At 46.4% G+C, this 13590-nt stretch overlaps 1 long non-coding RNA gene across 1 annotated transcript; it reads left to right on the top strand.

The window, feature by feature from the left end:
- The first annotated feature begins 7615 nt into the window (after positions 1–7615).
- On the top strand, positions 7616–11130 carry LOC105856897 (uncharacterized). The gene is made up of 2 exons (XR_012920508.1): positions 7616–7912; positions 10714–11130. It is a non-coding gene; the product is annotated as an uncharacterized LOC105856897 (long non-coding RNA).
- Positions 11131–13590: the final 2460 nt, after the last annotated feature.

Genomic DNA, 13590 nt, shown 5'->3' with positions numbered 1-13590 from the left:
ATGGGTTGTTTCTTCAACCACCCGGCGAGGTAGAGGATAATTCTGTTTCCCTGGAATGCTGAAATACTCTACCCTAACAGAGAAATGAAAGTTTCCACTGCATGTGAGATAGAAACTGCTGCAGCTTTCAAATGTCAGGGCGATTTACCTATCAAGTTCTCAAAAATTGTAGGGCCTGACGCAGAGCACCTTCAAGTCCCTGGCTGGGTTGGCTTCGTTTTGCCACTGATGGGCATGGTTCCTAGGAAGACCCAGAATGACCTTCCGGAGTTGTGTTGACAACTCCGAGTCCAGGCTCTTTTGATGCATTTTTCAAGCAGATGGAGCTGCAGTGGCTCCCTGGTGAACAGAAATGTGTATATATGGAACACCAGCTGTTCTGAAAGATTGAACAGCACAGAGATCCTGCCGGAGCCCTAGGGCTCTTTGTTCAAGCTTGTAATAATATGATGACGACCTGGTCACCCCTAGCACGTGAAAATCAGCAATTATGCCTTAGAGTTAGACATTTCCTGAGCTCTTGCATTATCAGCAGGCTTGGATCATCTTTGCCCAGAGATATAAAACTACAGACTTCTCACTGTCTGGGCAGGGAAGCCTTACCCTCCGTGGACACGCAGGTCATGTTAGGAGCTCAGCGGCCTCAGTGGGCTCCATGCTCTGCAGCCTAAAAGCACCAGCTGTTTCAACACGCATTTACTGCTTCTCTGCGTGTAACAAATAAAATATCCAGACACAAAGGGAGCTCCTTGAGACTGAACCGCCTAAAAGGTGCTGCTTTCCTCAAGTATTTCCATTGCCTTTGCATATATTTTACAATCTGTACTCGATTTTGGTGTTTCTGAATTCTGGTTCATCTCTAAGAATGGGGCTCAGTTCTGCCATTTGCTGGGTTTGGGAAAAAGAGCAGTTGCAGAGCTTGAGGGAATTAGGAGGAAACAGGTTTTTCTAGAAGTGTTGTGATGAGCTATACATTGGATTTCAATGAACATCCTTCAAGAGACACAAAGGTTGGGAAACATATTTACATTATTTGTGGTTGCCAGACTGTTTCTCGTAGTGGAGCTTGGTACATATCCGTGGGAACACGAATCTGTCGGTACACGAATTCTGGCACACCTATGGCCAGAACTTTTGCTGGGTCGCTGGAGTGCTTTGTTGGAGGGATGACCAGTCACGTTTGCACAGGGCGGGAGCCTGTGAGAGTGAAGGCATGGTCCACTGCATCCCCTGTCCTCTCCGTACCCACCCACCAGTGATTCCACCATTTGCCCTCTGCAGGGCTGACATGTCCACCCTCAGGGTCCACAAAAATGTCTTCCTTTCTTTTAAAATCAGAAGAAAATAATGAGTATAAATTAGCCTGGATTATCTTTGTGTGTGTTTTGTTAGCCAATACAGTTGTAAAATATAACTTGATTTTTATGGAAGAAAGGGACCACAAAGGCAAAAGTGTTGAGGGCTGAGGCAGGTCCTAGTGCAACCCCTCTCCACCTACTGTCCTCTGAGCGGGCCAGGTCCTGTGCTGCCTCCTCCTACCACAGGGCTGCATTGCCTCCTCCTACCACGACCACCGTAGGCTGAATTCAGTGGTGAAGTATTTGTTGCATTGTTGAGCCACAGACCTGAGCCAAATGCTTCACCTTTACGTTTAATAAAACCCTCCAGCAATTTCATTATTTGTCATCTGCCTAATTCCTCTAGCTATTGCTCAGTTGTCCTGAATCCAGGTGGCCCCTCAGCGTTCAGTGTCACAGTGGGTCAAACCCATTCATTCTTCTCACCAACTTCCATATGGCTAAGTGTTATGGACACTTTTTGGTTCAGTGAAATTTAGTACAAATGAAAGCTCTACCGTTTGAGAACTTTACTTTGGTGACCTCTTCCGTGGTCTGGTGCCATTTTGTAGCACCAAACTGGGAGCACGCACGCGGACAGACGTGATGCATACAGCAAAGGGGTCTTTGTATTTTTTGGCTGTGCTCACCAAGACCTCGACTCCAAAGGCCAGGTTGAAAACCTCCCCGGTAGAGTTCTCTTTCCCTTTCTAGTCTCTCAAACTCATTTCCCACATGCAGCTGCGATGATCCATTAAAAAAAAACAAACAAATCGGAATATGTCACTAATGTGCCTAAATGCCTTCCGTGACTTGTCCTGTGTTTGAGAGAAAATGAAGACGCTACCGTGGCCCAGGTGGTCTGGGCAGCCGGCCCTCACCCCCCTCTGGGCCCGCCATCCCCCTGCAGGTGCTCCGAGCATGGGTGCTCCCAGCATGGGTGCTCCGAGCATGGGTGCTCCCAGCATGGGTGCTCCGAGTTCCCCAACCACAGCCCACACTGCCCACCCTGAGCCTCCGACTTCATGCATGACTTTATAAAAACAAAGGGATTTTTTAAAAAAGGAATAACTGAATCCAAAGTGTAATGACAACTTTATACTAAAGATTTTAGAGTGTTTTGCTGTCAATTTCCTGTTCTTCCTCACTGAAGAACTGATAATAAACTTCAGCAGTGTGGCTGAGAGAAAAGTCTGTGTTCTTCCTGGATCCTCCTCTGGGTGGTCCATGGTGTTCTGAGTCCCTGCTCCGAGGTCCTACTGTGTTATTTCAGGGCTCGTAACACTCTTCACAGACAGGTCTGAGTTTTTGCTTATGTACTTGCTGAAGAAAAGTCTTTAAGTATGCAATCTCTATCAGTTGATTTCTTCTGAAGTCTTCGCTTCTCTCCAATATGCTTTGCAAATTTTTGCATGCCTGTTTTCCTTTTTAATAAAAAGGAATGTGTGATGCTCCGGCTCTGTCTAACTTTAGCATCCTGTATCTGTGTTCTCTTGGGTAGCTGCATTCTCTCTGCAGGGCCAGCAATGCCCGTGGCTGTGCGTGAGTGAGGACACCAGCATTCTGGAATAATAATAATAAGAGTTAATTTTCATTGACTGCTTACAATGTGCCAGGCACTGTTCTAAGCATGTGCTCATTTAATCCTCAAAAAAACCTAACAAGGCAGGTACTATTATGAACCCACTTGTAGATCAGAAAAACCGAGGCAAGGAAAGGTTAAGTAACTTGCCCAAGGATCATACTCTAGTTACCGAGCCAGGATTCAAACCCGGGCAGACTGGCTCCAGTGTCCTGGCTGGTAACTACTGGGTACCAGGGCCTCCCTGGGGACTTGTGAATGCCATGAAATTTCAGGGCAGCTTCAGTAACTAACACCCCCAACCCCCATGGAAAGAACTCGCTAATGAGTGGCTCAGGAAACGCATCGCCTCTCCTCCTCCCCTGGCAAATATGGTATTGCAGGTAGATGGTGGCGATATGAAATGTTCTTCTGGTTCAGAAGCAACTGGCACCTTGGCCATTTGTTCACTCTTTCTCAAGTGGGAGTAGCAAGAAGGGAACTGGCCAACACACATGACTGTAAATAAGATGTTTAGAGGTCCATGACTCTTTGTAATTATCATGTGGCACAGTACTGGTCATCACAGGGACTCAAAAATGAATGTCAAATGAAGGACATAATAGGAGTAGAATGGTTTCTCGAGCTCCTGGCACATTTCTGATATTAAAATCCATTCCTCCAATTTAACAGAAGATAGTGAAGTAATTAAATTCACCCACAAAACTAAAAGACCAAGGAATTAACACAGGAAAAACATGATCCAGTTTTAAGCCTAACACTTAAATCATCAGAGCAGATCAAGTGAGATGTTTCTTGGCCATAGCAACCCAGGAGCCATGGGGCTTTCTCTGAGGATGACTGTTCACAGTCACCTCCTCCACCACCCTGGAGCCTCTCCCTCCCCAGATCTTTCTGGGCTGCTCACACGCCTCAATCATGTGCACTACTCAACGTCCACACCTGCTGCCGAGCCAGTGGCTGACCCACTCCATCCTGCTCTGTCCAGCCACTTTTCCTCACTTCCTCTTTTCATTTGTGCCTTGTTTTCTTATCTTTTCTTTACTCTTTAATGCCCCGTCTCATGCTTATGTTTTTTTCCCCCTAGTTTATTCCTGATTTCATTTTCTCCTTGTCTTCCTCTCTAAATAATCATTTGTGATCACAATGCAATCAAACTGGAGATTAATGACAAAAAGAAACAAAAAATATATATAACTGTAGGTAAATTTTATTTTCAGTACTTGTCTGTTCATGATAAGCCAAAAGCACAAGATGTTATCTTCATAGCATAATTAATTTGAAAATTTGGCTTTAAATCTTTTTTTTTAAGTCTTTTCTGTCTATATGCAAAAGGGTATAATAAATAATGGTTATTCACAGATGGTCTTTTTCATTATCAGTCACCTTGGCTTAGCTGGGGTGGGGATGAAGTTCATTAAACTTAAAGAAATGTAAAAGTTGTCAGAATCAAAATGGAGTCACTAATGTTAAGAAAACCCTGAAAAAGAGAGCTGAGAAAGGCCAAGAAGAGAGCATTTTCATGCCTAATCACAAAATCCATCACAAAAGACTCTACTAAAACCACAAACTTGAACAAAGCCACTGCAACCTCACGTAAAAAAATACTTCTGCAAGGACATCTGCCCAGCAACCGCCTGTCCAACCTTGAACTGGCATAACCCTTGTTATGCCTTATGATCTTTATTGGCAAGAATAATTACTTCAAAACAATTATGTAATCTTCTTCATTTTTTCCTTAAAAACCCTTGTCTTCTTTTACTTCCCTGAATATACACATAGTTTACTATAACATGTGTATTCCCATCGTGATGCTTTATAATCCCAAGTAAATATCTTTTCTTTCTGAGATCCTCTCTCTGTTTGTGATTTAGGTTGATAGCAGGCACAACAAGTTTGCAAAATTCCAGCTGATGAGATCCTCTGTTTTCTGCATTTTAAAACTAACAATCATTGCCAGTTTTTTCTTTTCTGGTGATACACAAGGGGACTTCAAAAAGTTCATGGAAAAATGGAATTAAAAGATAAAAATAAAAAATATAAACTTTATTTTTCAACATAAGCTCCATCAAGTTCAAGAAACTTTTGCAAGTGGACATAGCCATTTAGCTCATCTCTAAAAAGCTGAGGGTCCCAGGATTTAAACCCATCAATACATTCTTTTTTACATTATTAACTGAATAAAAATGGGTGTCCTTTAAAGATTTTTTAAGATTAGGAAACAAAAAGAAGCTAGAAAAAGCCAAGTCAGGGGTATAAGGATTTATACATGGATGCCTAAATGATTTCCTATGGAAACTCTTGAAAAATTGCCCTTGTTTGATGAAAGGAATGAACAGGAATATTGTCATGGTGGAGAAGGACTCTCTGGTGAACATTTCCCAGTTTTTTTCTACCAAAGCATTGGCTTTCTTAAAATACTCTCATAGGCCGAGCGAGGTGGCTCACGCCTATAATCCTGGCACTCTGGGAGGCCGAGGTGGGCGGATTGCTCGAAGTTAAGAGTTCAAAACCAGCTTGAGCTAGAGTGAGAACCTGTCTCTACCAAAAATAGAAAAAATTAGCCAGGCATGGTGGTGCATGCCTGTAGTCCCAGCTACTCAGAGGCTGAGGCAGAAGGATCGCTTGAGCCCAGGAATTTGAGGTTGCTGTGAGCTAGACTGACGCCATGGCACTCACTCTAGTCCAGGCAACAGAGTGACACTCTGTCTCAAAAAAAATACTCTCATAATAAGCAGATGTTATCATTCTTGAGGCCTCCAGAAAATCAATAAGCAAAATGCCTTCAGCATCCCAAAAAACTGTTGCCCTGACCATTGCTCTTTCCTGTTCTGCTGTTGCTTTTGTTTTCCACCTTTTGTTAGCCATTGCTTTGATTGTGCTATGTCTTCAGGATCACACTGGAAAAGCCAGTTTCATCTCCTGTTACAATTCTTCAAAGAAATGCTTTAGCATCTTGACCCCATTTGTTTAAAATTTCCTTTGAAAGTCCTGCTCTTGTCTGAAGCTGATCTGGGCGCAATGGTTTTGGTGCCCATTGAGTAGAAAGTTTGCTCAACTTTTTCACTCAGAATGTGTAAGCTGAACAAGTTGAGATGTCTGTGGGGTTGGCTATTGTTTCTGATGTCAATCATCTGTCCTCTTCAATTAGGACATGAACAAGATTAATTTTTCCCTCAAAAAATGATGTGGATGGTCTGTTGCTATGGGCTGCATCTTGTCCATTCTTAAAATGAGTTACCCATTTGAAAACTGATGATTTCTTTGGGGCATTGTCCCCATAAATTTTTCATAAAGCATCTGTGATTTCACCATTCTTCCACCCAAGCTTCACCATAAATTTGATGTTTGTTCTTGCTTCAATTTTAGCAGAATTCATGTTGCTCTGATAGGGGCTCTTTCTAAACTGATGTCTTATCCTTCTTAGTGCCTCAAACTAGATCCTGTTCAGACTACATCCTGTTCAGACATGTCATAATAAGTTAGTAAGAGTTTATTTTGGTGCAAAAAATTTGAAACCCATGCATAATTTTTTCATAATATGCATTTCCCATGAACTTCTTGAAGACCCCTCATATATAGGAAGTTATAGCAGACACACAAAGAACAGACTTTTGCGGTTCTTGATATTTTTGAGGAGCAAGGATTTGATATCTAGTTTTCCAAATTTATTTTCTGCTGCTATCTAAAGAGGGTGAATGTAATCTGGACACTGGTTTTTCAAGGTGGTAAGCACACAGATCTGCCAAGCGAGTCATTCAGTGTCTTGTGATAGAAAAGCAATTCTAACAATGTAGTGTCAAATTGACTCAACCAGCCCACACCAGTGTACTCACCGTCCTGGGTAGCTCCTTCTGACCCTCAGCCTGTGCCCGCCAAGTTCTTCTGTACCCATATCCTGCTCAGACTCCACTGCTTTGTTCTGTCCAGAGCATAGGAAACCAATGCTCTGAAAACAAGGACAGCCCTTCTGCAATAGTGAGATACTTTGCCCAGTATTTCCTGGGAGGCCACACTACTGGCTATACCATCCTTAAAGGAACACTGGCGTGGTTTTGTCCTTGCTGCGTTTCAAGGAAGACAACATCATGTCTTTCTCACACTTTGAAGGCCCGGTGTCCGCTTCCATTGAACTCTTGCACCTGCATAGAGCAGGCAGCAGATGAGAAATCATCCCTTTCCTGAAAGCAGAATATACATCCGTTTGTACTTGCATTATGTTAAAACAGATGAATTGTTTAATGAGATGTACTCTGAGTTTTCTTGAAAAGTTCAAGTGGGTGAAAGAAACATCAAGTTATTTTGAAGCCATGTAAGGAACTTCTCTTTACAGAATGGATTCCTTAAAACTGCCTATCTCTGTCTCTCACCCAGATGCTTTCCAAGAACCAGGGAATCAAGTGGAGAAAACAGCCAGGATGGCCTAAACAAACTTTGCTCCACGTCTCCTCTTTGCCCCTAGCTCCACTCGCACAACAATCAACGCTGCTTTCGCCTGGGGGTCTCGGCCGGCCTGTGAGCTCTTTACACGGATTTCCCGCAGGGAGAACTGAGTCGCAGCTGCTGCTCCGTCTTGTCATTGTCGCCTTAGTCCCCTGCGTCCCCGGGGACTGAGAGGTGGTGTCGCCGGGTGAGGGAGGTCAACGCTGCCGGCAGTCCAACCGCCTTCCTGCGCGTCCTTTTGGGGCGCGGGGCCTCGGGCGCGTGTCGCGGCTCTTCCCTAGCCCGGGTCTCCCCAGCTCGGTCTGCGGCGGGCGGTGGCCGCAGGGCACCCTGCACTCTCGGACTTTATCTGAGAAAGCAAAGCATTCGCGTCTCCGCGTGGAAGGGGAGAGTGGCGGTTGAGCCGAGCGGTTGCCGCGGGGCAAACCGTAACTCGGCCGGGGTCTCGAGCGGCCCGCACACCGCCTTCGCAGCCTCGGATTTGTGGGCTCGGATTTGCCGGCGGGATGGGGAATTTGAGCACCGGGAAAACCCGGGTCAGAAAGGCCAGGTGCTTTGCAGGGGTGCTGGGTTAGTTGCGGTTCACCAGGTTGGGGCGGTGGCCTCCCAGGCAGGCACAGTTTGAGCGTGTGCGCATTTTTTGGTAAAGGTCAGCAAGGTGTCCCCGCAGCCCACCCACCCGTTTCTCCTGACCTTCTCTTCCTTATGTTCAAGAAAGGCCTCCCCCTCCTAGCCCGGCCATACTGCCAGCTCCCCTTCAGAGTGAGGTCCCGCCTGGGTGACCTCCTCCCTGCACAATGACAAGCATGTGTAGGACGGTGTCATCCCCGCCAGTGCCCAGCAGCAGACGGGAGGCGCAGTGCACCCCCGTCCCGGTCTTGGACGTTGGCGACGAGCAAAGGACATCTGGGAGCCGGGAGAGAGGGCTCGGGGTGCCTTCGTCTATGCCAGAGTTAGGGATGGCGTGGTTTCCAGCCAAGACAGTTGTGTTCTCTCTTAAGTGTGTATGGGGTGGGGGTGGGGCATATATGGGGGAATTTTCAGGGTGTTTAAAACCTTGCAACCCCCTTCCCCAGGCAGGAGGCTGGCTCTGGCTGAAGGTGGGCTCCTGCTCTGAGTATGCACCAGGTCCCAGGACCCCACCTCAGTTTCCAGGGCCCCTCACCTCCCACTCCTCTCTCTCAGATCTGCCTTCCCAGTTGGTGTTTCCCCTGGAGCCGGCCTTGGCTCACTCCTTCCTCTCTTTCTTCCTTTGTTTTCTCTTTCCCTTTTTCTCCTCCCTTTGCTCTTTGCAGTTGCACTCATGAGTTTCATCCAGTCTTATCGTTCTGATTACTAACGTAATAAAGTGAGAATGTCTAACTGTGAACAAAGAAAGTACTATTTTTCTTACTAAAATTTACATGTTATCTATTTAAATGTAGTTACAGTTAGGCCTGGGGTGGGGGGAGTATTCTATGTGCAAATATTCTGAGTAAATGTGCTCACCTTTGTCCCTCCGGAGCTCCTCCTAAACGTGTCCGTCCCAACGCAGAAGCAGAGGGGACACTTGCTAACTGTGGGCTGCCTCTGATGCTTACTAAAGTGGGGACTGTTACATGGGCCATTGTATCCGTCTCTGCAGCTGCACATTCTCATGAGTTACATCCAGTCTTATCGTTCTGATTACTAATTTGCGCTCATGACTCATAAGTCTGTCTTGTATCCAGACCTCTTGCCAACCCGAATTGAGCACTGGATAAACCCCTTGGCTGACTACCAAGCTACACATCTAAACCCAAATTCGCCACCTTCCCTTGAAACCAGCTCCTCCTGTGTTGCCTGTTTCTGGTAAGGGCGCTGCTGTCTTCCCACTCGCCTGAGCACAACCTTGGACTTATCTCTGCTCCTTGCCTGCCCACCCCATGCAATCAGGGGCAGGTGCTGTCACCTGAATCTGTCTTTCCTCCCCATCACCTCTGGCATGTTCTTACTCAAGCCTTTGTCACCTCTTGACTATTGCAGTCACTTCCCAACTGTTCTTTCCCATGCGGATTCAAGTTATACAACTTGCCAGATTAATCTTCCTGATTATATCAATTATTTGATCAAATTACTATGAAAGGCTTATGTGGCTGACAATAAAACCTGAAAGCTTTAGCTTCTATTTAAGGCTATTTGTGATCTTGTCCAGGCTAGTTTTCCAGTTTTATCTCCAGATTTTCCCCATCATAGTCTACCCTCCAGCCAAACCAGGTTGTCTATGTTCTGAGATATACCTGCTACGTTCCTGATGCCCACACCTTTGTTTCCGCACTCTCCTCCACCTGGAATTCCTTTTCCTTTGTGTCTACTTGTCTAAATCACACTCATTAGCTAGATGTCATCTCCTTATCATCTCCCTTAGGGACTGCATTTGGACTGTGTCTGGTACAACACTTTCTACTTGCCTTGATTTCGTTATAAGACTTTATATAATTAAACTAGGTTATAAGTGATATGAGGTAGGATCCCTGTCTGATTTATTTTTGCAATCACTTAAGTGCTTGGCCACAACTTTTTAGCTCCCTAAAACTTTGTTGAATACATACATGAGCGATTGTGCATCTCAGCTTGCTCTCTGCTCCCCCTTTCGTCTTGCTCCTGAAGAGGAATGGGTCTAACAGTTTAAATCCCAAAAAGCCACCATGATACAATTACTGATTGGTTGCCACATACCTTATGTACCCTTAGTACAGAACTGTATTGTCTTTCCCATGCATTTTAATATGCATTATTATTTAATTGAGGTTTGTACAGGTCTGGTGGCTAATGGAGGTTTTCACTGACACCAAGTTGGAATAATGGGATAGTGTTTACGGCATTCCTGCCAAACCCCAGACACCTAGCTCCTTCTGCCCCTGTGACTCAGAAGTCTTCTTCTCCCTGATGGTGTTGCAAGCTAAGAAAAGCAGAAAACATAAGGCTAGAAACACGAAGGACTGGTTGGGGAATAATAATTGTCGTAATAATCACCGCTAACATTTATTTAGCTTTTAGTATGTGCCAGCACCATGTTAAACACTCAGAGCTAAGTTAAGCTCATTTAATATTCACAAGGACACTACTAGGTATTTTCTCTATTTTACAAATGTGGAAGCTGAGGTACAGACGTGTCAAAACTTGCCCAAGGTCACACTTACAGCTAATAACTCACAGAGCTGGGACTTGAACCCAGATGTCCCATTTCAAAGCCACCGCATCACTCCAACCTTTCCAGTAGCCACATTAAAAAAGTAAAATGTGAAATGAATTCAATGCATCTAAAATATTATCATTTCAACATCTTATCAAAGCAAAATTATTAACGAAGTAATTTTGCATTCTTTTTAGGTAACTCGATTTTGTCATGCAGTGTGCATTTTGCACTCACCGCACATCTCAATTTGGACTGGGCTCATTGCCAGGGCTCCACCGCCACCTGTGGCTCCTGGCCGTGGCATTGGATGGCACAGGCTGGAACCACAGGCCAGGATTCCCAACCTCTTCCAGGTCATGCTGCTTTTAGGAAGTGATAATAGTGTGCGGCGCACCCGGGATAGGTGGAGAAGGAAGCTTGTGGCTGATGGCTGCCGAGCAGTTGAGAGGATCATTGGTTGGTCCACCTGCCACCTTTTCAGGATGGGAAAGATCATTTCTTAACCCTTTAAAATCCATATTCCCTTTTGATAAATATAAAAATCCTGTATTTGCCTATTTGAAAATTCAAAATAGGTAATTTTTATTTTCCAAATGAAAACCTTATACTTGTTGGGACTGCGAATTTACATTTAAATTAACATATGTTTCCTGCCTCCACATGCACTGAGAATCACTGAGGTTGCAGAGAATGCACAGACAAGATGAAGGGGCCGCATAGCAGGTCCATAAACCAATCCACACAGGCCATTTGAATCTGCTCCGCATGGCTGGGCTGTTCGTGGTCAAAGTTGGGGCCAGGTCCCTTCCCCTTGGAGCTGCAGCCATAGCATCAGTGCCGGCGAAGAACACAGAAGACCCCAGAAACATCCCTGACTTGCCTGGGGGTGGAGGAGGAAAAATGAATAGAAGATTTTTAATAAACATACCTTAGGACGTCCAGACCATGGGGGTGGGGGAGGGGCAGGCACGCTGACCACTTGCCTGAGCTGATTTAGAGACTCATCTGAAAGGGTCCCCCCCACCTTCCACCCTTGGGGCAGCCAGCTGGTAGGCCGCTGGGGAGGCCCCGAGTGGGGCCTCTGTCCTATTCACTGCAGTATCGTCAGGCCTGGCCCAGTGCCTGACTCATGCTGGGGCTCAGCGGACGTTTGCTGAATAAATCCACCATGGGTGGAACAGCTGTCAGGCCTGGCTGACAGCCTCTCGCCTCTTCCGAATCGTTGCCTGTGTGGGCTCATTCTCTTTTTAAGATGATGGCCTTAATTGTCCTTCACGACAAGTTCTTGGGCAGCTCTGAGCTCTGCCGCAGAACTTGGTTTCTGCTTGTGTAGGGAACTGTCTGGCCCAGAAGGAGGTCTGTCCTGGAGGAGGGTGGGCCCAGGCAGTCATTCAGAAGCAGGCAAAGCTTGCCAGGCAGAGACTGGCCGAGGCCTGGCGCGTACCAGCAGCAGAGGGGACTCAATGGGTGTGGCTGGCAAAGCCAGCCAAGGTTCCGGCTATTGCCCACAGCAAGAATCGGGCTATTAGAGGATAAGGAGAACTTAGAAACGTCTTGCTTTTATGGCTGACACACCTAGTCAGAGCCATGCCAAGGGTTTATCCTCTGTACTTAAAATTAAAAAAATAACCAGCTTAGAAAAGCTTTTTCCAAATTATAGACTTACGATGAATCAAAGGTTTTTCAAGGTACGCGTGCCCCTTCCAGGAGATTCTGATGTGTCCTCTTGGTGGGTGGCACTTTTGTGCTTACCACGAAGGGTCTCTGGGTTAGATGTCCCCTGGGGCAAAATCCAAGCACCCCGGAGCCTGGGCCCTGCAGGACGGCACGGCTGTGTCGGGGGGACACTCATTCATCCTGTCCAGCACGGAAGACACCGTCTCGAGTGCTGACTGGCACTGTTCGCCCTGCTTCTACACGAGGGCCACACGGGGGCTGCCAGGCAACGGGCGACATCCAGCCTGCGTCCCTCTCACCAGGCCCTGGCCTGTGAGGGGCACATCCTTCTGGAGGAAGGGACTCTTTCTCCAGTGTGCCCAGAGAGCATCTGTGCCTAGAGCAGGGCTGGCGTGGTGACCAGAGCCTGCATCTCCCTGCCCCGATGGAGTTTAGGCTCGCTGGGGGAGAGACACGCAGGAAACACGCAGACACGCAGAGGTGTGCTGACACGTGGGGAGGGCAATAGAGAAGGAATAAAGGGTGCTCAGAAGCAGAACAACCGTGGGCACCCGCACACGCTGGGCGGGTGGAGCTGGCTTCATGAAGAAGTGAAGTTTGCGCTGATGTCTAAGAGGTGAGAAGGTGCCCGTCAGGGGAGGGCGGGAGGGAAGTGGAAGTCCCAGGCAGGGGGCAGTGAGATGGTTAGATTTGGGTGTCCACCTGCCTAGGCTATGGTACCCAGGTGTTTGGTCAAACACTAGTCTAGATGTCACTGGGAAAGTATTTTGTAGACGTGATTAACATCAACGATCCAACTTTAAGAAAAGGAGATTACTCCTGACAATGTGGGTGAGACTCATCTAATCCATTGAAGGCCCTCAAAACAAAAACTGAGGCTTCCCAAAGAAGAAGGAATTATTCTGCCTCAAGACTGCAACAAAGACATCCTGCCCGAGTTTCCGCCCACTGGCCTGCCTTACAGATTTTGGAATCGTCAAGCCTCCACGATTACACGAACTAATTCCTTAAAATAAATCTCTTTATAGGCATATGTGCGTACATATGTGTATACATATGTATGTGTAACATATGCATGTGGATAATAGATGTATATGTGTATTATATATACATAATGTATACAGACACACATGTATCCATCTGGTTCTGTTTCTCCGGGGGACCCTGACACAGGCAAAGCCCTCGAACAAGGGACAAACTGGGCCCATTCAAGGTGCTGAAGGAAGCTGTGTGGCCCGAAAGCAGTAATCGTGGCCCAGGAGCCTTGGGAAAGGTTGTCAGCACGGAATATGCAAGGATTTGGAAGCACATTGAGAACTGTGTGTTTTATCATCAGTTCAAGGGAAGCCGGCAAAGGGTTTTTACTGTGATTTACGCAAGTTTCTCCCTGCCCA

Source organism: Microcebus murinus, chromosome 8, assembly GCF_040939455.1.
Source record: "Microcebus murinus isolate Inina chromosome 8, M.murinus_Inina_mat1.0, whole genome shotgun sequence".
Taxonomy (NCBI): domain Eukaryota; kingdom Metazoa; phylum Chordata; class Mammalia; order Primates; family Cheirogaleidae; genus Microcebus; species Microcebus murinus.
Note: the sequence above shows the minus strand (reverse complement) of the source record. Positions and strands in the feature narration are given on the sequence as shown.